The 6,780-nt window shown below is 42.6% G+C and overlaps 1 pseudogene; it reads right to left on the bottom strand.

Moving 5' to 3' along the window:
• Nucleotides 1-4,514: 4,514 nt before the first annotated feature.
• On the bottom strand, nt 4,515-6,635 carry LOC139923197 (protein NLRC3-like; annotated as a pseudogene).
• Nucleotides 6,636-6,780: the final 145 nt, after the last annotated feature.

Here is a 6,780-nt window from a genome sequence, read left to right as displayed (position 1 = left end):
GTCTTTCAACTCTAATAAAGACAAAAAAAAAGCCCCAAAAATAAAAACAAACAAGTCAGTTGAGGGTCGAAACCTAACACCCAGATTAGTGACTGAGGAGGGGTGTGAGTGCCTTTTTATTCTTGTATTCTCTTATATTGTCAATATATAGGCTAATATCAATAAAGGATCCCACTACCTGGATGGCTGAAAAATTATCTAATGTACTCCATTTTAAATAGTTCCATTTGTCAAACAAATAACTAACCTGTAGATATCTAAAGTACTTTGTGTCAAAGATAACATAACCTAAAAATATAAACAGTGCTACACTGTTCTGTTTGTTGTTGCTTTTGTCTACAAGGTGAAGAATAGAAATGAGACTCCTTTTACAGAGAAATCTGCTGTTCTGCCCCTCTGCCCTGCTGCATCTCTCTGCTGTCAGTCTCTCCTGGATCTTTACATCGTTACATTACAGACTTTGATATTATTATCTAACGTTACTCTGTTTTACTGCTCAGCTCCTCTGCTCCAGACTGTCCTGCTCCTCCTCAGGACCAGTCCTTTTCCTTCTTTGAAAATATTTTTCAATATTAATCTGGATTGAGGGAGCAAACATTCAGAGTCAGAGTTAAAAAGTTAATATTAACGTTATCAGTCCATTCAGTGGATACTGACTAGCAGCTAGGCTATACAGCGTGCTAATCTCGGAAACTCAGCTGTATTCCGAGTAACGTTAACTGTTAGTTCTTCTTTTCAGGAATTCAGTCGGCCGTCTTCTTGGCATGGAAAAAAAATATAATATCCCTCACACGTGTGCAGTGGGAGGCGAACAGACGGGTCCGGTGAGAGAGAGAGAGAGCGAGAGAGAGAGAGAGAGAGAGAGAGAGAAAGAGAGAGCGAGAGAGAGACGTCGCGTGGAGCAGTTAGGGGCTGAGCGAATCAATGCGCTACACGCAGTTTTACGATTATATAGTTTCATATAAAGTTTTCTGTGTGTGGGAAACCCTGGAGGGGTAACTTAGAGCGAGGGGAGATTGTCCACTAGTTAATCGATCGCGGATGGCGTCGTTCTCTCGGACGGATAAAAAAATAAATGGGTCCAAAAAATGGGTCGCCAAATATACTTTGGCGGCCGTTAATATACCTGGGCGGCCCGCCCAAGTAAAGTCTGTGTGTGGGAAACACTGGAGCTTGATCTTAAATCGTCCAGCCTCTACCTCTCACACCAGGATGCGGACCTGGGTACCACATTCCAACAGTTGCTGGAAGCAAGTACATTAGCACCTGAATTGAAGGAGAGAATCTCAGCGCGGTGTTTTGCTTTTCTAAAAGAAGTGCTGGTGCAGTATCAAATGCGCTTACCTGCATCAATGGAAATGCTGCGCAAACTGGAGCTGCTTTGCCCGAGCTCTGTGATGTCCACCATAAATAGGCCAGGAGTTAAAGACTTGCCCACTGAGTTTTTCCTCATGTCCGATCGACACCTTAAGAGTGCCAGTGGAGAAACGTAGCATCAGCAGGCTTCTCAAGTGATCAGGCCATTGACGCATTTTGGCTGGAAGTTGAAGCATTCAAAGATGCTGGAGGAAACCAGTGTTTTCAGGAATTAGCACTGGGTGCCATCAGATTGCTCACTCTGCCCATATCCAACGCCCATGTTGAGAGAGCATTTTCCCAGGTGACGCTGCTAAAGGATGACACAAGAAACCGCATGGGACTACCGCTCCTTTCCAGCCTCATGGATGTGCACTCTGGCCTGAGCAGGAATGGATGGACGTACGCTACTTTCAAACCTCCTGGCTTGCAGTGACTGTACATAGTTCTTCACGTTCTTCAATTTTAAGAGGAGACGTTGATTCTGCGTAAAGGTAAGAGAATTTTTATGTCGCCTATTTGCACTGTGACTGATTCATTTACTGATCAATTTAAAAGGTAGTTCTTCATGGCTTTGTGTGTGTGTGTGTGTGTGTGTGTGTGTGTGTGTGTGTGTGTGTGTGTGTGTGTAATGTGCGTTTGTGTAGGTGTGAGTCATCCAATACTTGATTTTTTTTTTATTGATGTTGTTTAGGCCCTGTTGAGTAGGGACACAGTTCTGCATAATTTGGCAAAATGGTGCTTCAACATCGACTTGAGCTCAGTCAGCCTGTCTTACCTAAGCCATCTAATTCAATGACTGACAGATCTTTGCCACTAGGTGGAGGCAGATCCTTACTATAATACTGGAGTCTGGGGGACGCCTTTATAGATAGAAATCAGGTTTGTCTTGTGAAAAGCAAGCTGGAACAAAGTCCGAGATGTAATGGGGAGAAATTTGCACAAAGCTATTTTTGTTTTTATAATAATATGGTTTAACACAAAACTGCTAGATGGGATCCCCATTTGTGCCACTAAAAAAGGAAAAGAGATGGATATATTTGCATTTACCAGTCACATGTTGTTCAGTCTTCTTCTTCTTATGATTCAGACAGTATTGCACTACTTCTTTATTGCCATACTTTTTTTATGTCGCCTATTTGCACTGTGACTGATTCATTTACTGATCAATTTAAAAACGAGTTTTTCGTGGCTGTGTGTGTGTGCGTACGTGCGAGCGAGAGAGAGATCCCTTTCTTGTGGTTGCTCTACGACGCCAGAGGTGCATTTCGCAATTTGTGTATTTGGTTGTCTGACTGCACTCTCTGTGGGTTGCGATAGCCTATTTATCTAACATTTTATCTTTGGTTATTTGATGCAGATATGAAGCTTTGTATGCTTATGATGTGTTTTCTATTGCATATGTAATGGTTTTACGGTTTTACACGGGTTTCTGGCAAGGTTATGATTTGGGCTGGTTTTTATTGAATTGGGCTGGTTTTAAGTTGTGATTGGCCTGGAAACTGTCAATCTGATCTGGCAATCCTGTGCACTCGGTGTAAATTCAAATCACAAAGTCTGATGTAGCTAAGACCGGCTTAAGAGTTAAGATCTACTTTTTTCCGCCCAGCTGGTGCACTCGGCTCCAGGTGCATAAAAAACCAACCTGCAAGCAGGGCAACATTTGATTATTCTCTTTTAAATGAAAATATTACCAGATCTGGAACTAATCAACTCAAAAATCCAAATTAATGAATTTACAGTACCTTCAAGATTACTATACATTCAATCCTCTTAGCTGCTGCACATGTAAAACTCTGGTACTAGCATAACACACAGCAACATGACGAGCATTTTCCTTAATTCCTTCTAATTGTGCTTTAGTGTATTCAACTCAAGTTCTACTCCGATTGGTTTTTAGTAAATGTCTTATCAAGAAATTGCCACATTGTAAAACACACAACTCAGAAGACAGCAAAGCTAAATGACATTAATTCTTACCAAGAGAACTTTTCACTCTGTAACTCATGTTAGCTAGCACAGACTGGCAAATACTTCACAAACACTCACCGGAGAATGGAATACACAATCATTAAAGTCGAGATGAAACGGCATTTCGAGAGTATCTAACTTCCGTATCGTGACGTATTTCCGAGTGAAACAGGAAAGACAGGCGGGACGTAACGTTGGGAGGAATTTGATTTGAACGTTGAAAAGTGGGCGTGTCATAACACCCGAAGACACACCGAAGCACCGTGCTGTTGCTAGCTAGCTAACTAATGAATCTTAGCCTCTTAGCTCTGTGCGCTAAAAGTTGAAGATTGATTGATGGGTGGATGTCATGATATTATTGGTTGAAATTAGTTACGGGCATGCTTACGTAAGCACACGGCATATTTTGTTTTACAGGAAGAAAACATGATTGAATTTTGATATAAGAATACAATGAAATTGATTTTTGGTATTTTTTTTGGCATATATTGTTAAATAGGTGCACAGTACGACCGGGGATGTGATCTAAAAGGGTTAAAAAGGCATTTTTCATTTCATCTCGTCTTTAAATCCTCGGCAGAACTTCGACCAGTTACTCTTCGTACCACATTTTGGGACGGATTTCGTCCGGAAGAACCTTTAAACTAACTTTTTATCTTGCGTTTATACTTTCTACTCTGCGTGGCTCATTTCCTTTCTGCTTTAGCTTGCTACCGGTCTGCTCTCTACGCTCTCTCTAACCGGGAAGCGCTGTTGTTGTTTTCCTCTCTGCAGCGCCACCACTGCCCTCTGCTGGACTAAAATAGCTATTGCAGATGGGAAAAAGACTGGAAATAAGTTCACCCTGATTATAGGCTATTTTGAGTAGGTTACACAGCTAAACAGAATAACTGTTCACTAACTAACAAGATAGCTATAAACAGCAACAACAAATTTCTGAGTTGTAATCTTTAGAATAAACAGGTGAATTACACATTACTTGTTACTTTTCTTAAAAGTAATGAATCACTTATTATTCCAGAGAAAAGTAATTAGTTACCCTACTCATTACATTGTTTTTGCATTACAGCCTAAAACGATTGTGCCAGGCTTACTTGCATTCATTGGGCCAATAAATATTGTGACCTAAGCCACATTACCAGCAGAAGTATCTAAATAATGACAGACACAAAATGTTTTTAAGGTTTTTAGCCTACAGCATTAAATTCAGACTTTCCGGGATGTATTTCCCACTTTGTTGGCTCGTTCATGTGCACATCCAGAACCTCCTCTGACATCTGCAGCATGTAGGCCAGAGCTGAGCAGTGGACCATAGAGAGTTTCTTCTTTGAATTGTTCTCTGACTTCAGGAACTCTTGGATCTCCTGATGTACTGAGTGGTCGCTCATCTCCATCAAACAGTGGAAGATGTTGATGCTTCTGTCAGGAGAAGTATTGGAGGTGTTCATCTTCTTCAGGTTGCTGATGGCTCTCTGGATCCTGTCTGGACTGCTCTCTGTCTGACCCAGCAGGCCTCCTAAGAGACTCTGGCTGGACTCCAGTGAGAGACCATGAAGGAAATGGACAAAGAGGTCCAGGTGGCCATTTTTACTCTTCAGGGCTTTGAGCATAGCTTTCTTCAGGAAGACATCCAGGGATTGATCACATTTATCCCAGTCTTTTCCCAGAAATGTGCCCAGTACCTTCTTATCCCTGTTTGTGTAACAGTGGAACATGTAGACTGCAGCGAGAAACTCCTGAATGCTCAGATGAACAAAGCAGTAGACCGTCCTCTGGAAGAGCACACACTCTCGTTTGAAGATCTCTGTGCACACTCCTGAGAACACCAAGGCCTCTCTGACATCAAGACCACACTCCTCCAGGTCTTCTTGGTAGAACATGAGGTTGCCTGTCTCCAGATGTTCAAACGCCAGCCTCCCCAGCTTCAGAAGAACTTCCCTGTCAGTCTCCATCAGCTGCTGTTGACTCATCTCATGTCTCACATCATACTTCTGCTTCTTCCTCTTTGTCTGAACCAGCAGGAAGTGTGAGTACATCTCAGTCAGGGTCTTGGGCAGCTCTCCTCTCTGGTCTGTAGTCAACATGTGCTCCAGAACTGTAGCAGTGATCCAACAGAAGACCGGGATGTGGCACATGATGTGGAGGCTCCTGGATGCCTTGATGTGTGAGATGATTCTGCTGGCCTGCTCCTTATCACTGGATCTCCTCCTGAAGTACTCCTCCTTCTGGGGGTCAGTGAACCCTCGTACTTCTGTTACCCTGTCAACACATGTAGGAGGGATCTGATTGGCTGCTGCAGGTCGGGAAGTAATCCAGAGGAGAGCCATGGGAAGCAGATTCCCCTTGATGAGGTTTGTCAACAGCACATCTACTGATGACATCTGTGTGACATCAGACACAACCTCATCGTTGTGGAAATCCAATAAAAGTCTGCTTTCATCCAGGCCATCAAAGATGAACACAACTTTACAGTGAGCTTCTCTGCTGTGACCGTCTGTAATGTTGGATGGAAAACATGGAGCAGCATGAGAAGACTGTACCGAGAACATTACCTTTGGAACACCCTTCCTGCGTCCATTAGAGAGTCTGACTCTATCAGTATTTTCAAGTCAAGATTAAAGACCCATCTTTTTTCTTGCTATTTCGACCAACACTGATTCATTTGGCTTGCCCGCACAACATGCATGCCCTGCATTCTGCTCCTTGCTCACAAGCATGTGCAAGTAGGGAGCACATGCATGTGTATATGCATGGCTTTTGCCATGCATATAGCTGTGTACATAGCTATAGTGTATAGCTGTTTTATTGTGTTATTGTGTGTTGTTTTAATGTGTGTTTTAACTTTTCTTTATGTGCACTTTTATCTTAGTATCTATGTTTATGTGAAGGGTGATAATGCACTTTAAATAAATCTGACTCGACTTGACTTGACTAGTAGCAGTATTAGCTAACAGCAACAAAAGCTTGTTAAGTTGGTAGAGAGTGAGGTAATGGTGGTAATAGTAGCAGTAACAGCAGTAGTAGTAGTAGTTAGTCAGTTGGTAGAAAGTGAAAGTAGAAACAGGATGAATGAACTGAATCCTGGTTCATTTCTCTCATCAACTGGTAGATGTGATGACAAATGGGATGTGATGAGAGTGCTACTGGGCGGCTAGGCCAACCCGTCCATTAGGCCAGCAGCTGACGGACAGTTTCTCTATCCGTTACTATACTGGCCATCCAACATTTTTGGTGCATCCGCCGGTAACCGTGCTGTCGGCCTGAAGTTTGAAGCTGTCGGTGTATGAAGGACGCCACATCAGCTTCATCCGTTTTGTTTTGTCTCCGCCACAGCTGATTCCTACACAGCGTTCTCTCCAGCGTCCGAAGACTCAGCTTAATATTATGCGATTCCTCCAGTAATGCCAGCAACTTATTAAATAAAATCTGACATACATTAATGAGAACATCCTG

This window comes from Centroberyx gerrardi, chromosome 1 (assembly GCF_048128805.1).
Source record: "Centroberyx gerrardi isolate f3 chromosome 1, fCenGer3.hap1.cur.20231027, whole genome shotgun sequence".
Taxonomy (NCBI): Eukaryota; Metazoa; Chordata; class Actinopteri; order Beryciformes; family Berycidae; genus Centroberyx; species Centroberyx gerrardi.
Note: the sequence above shows the minus strand (reverse complement) of the source record. Positions and strands in the feature narration are given on the sequence as shown.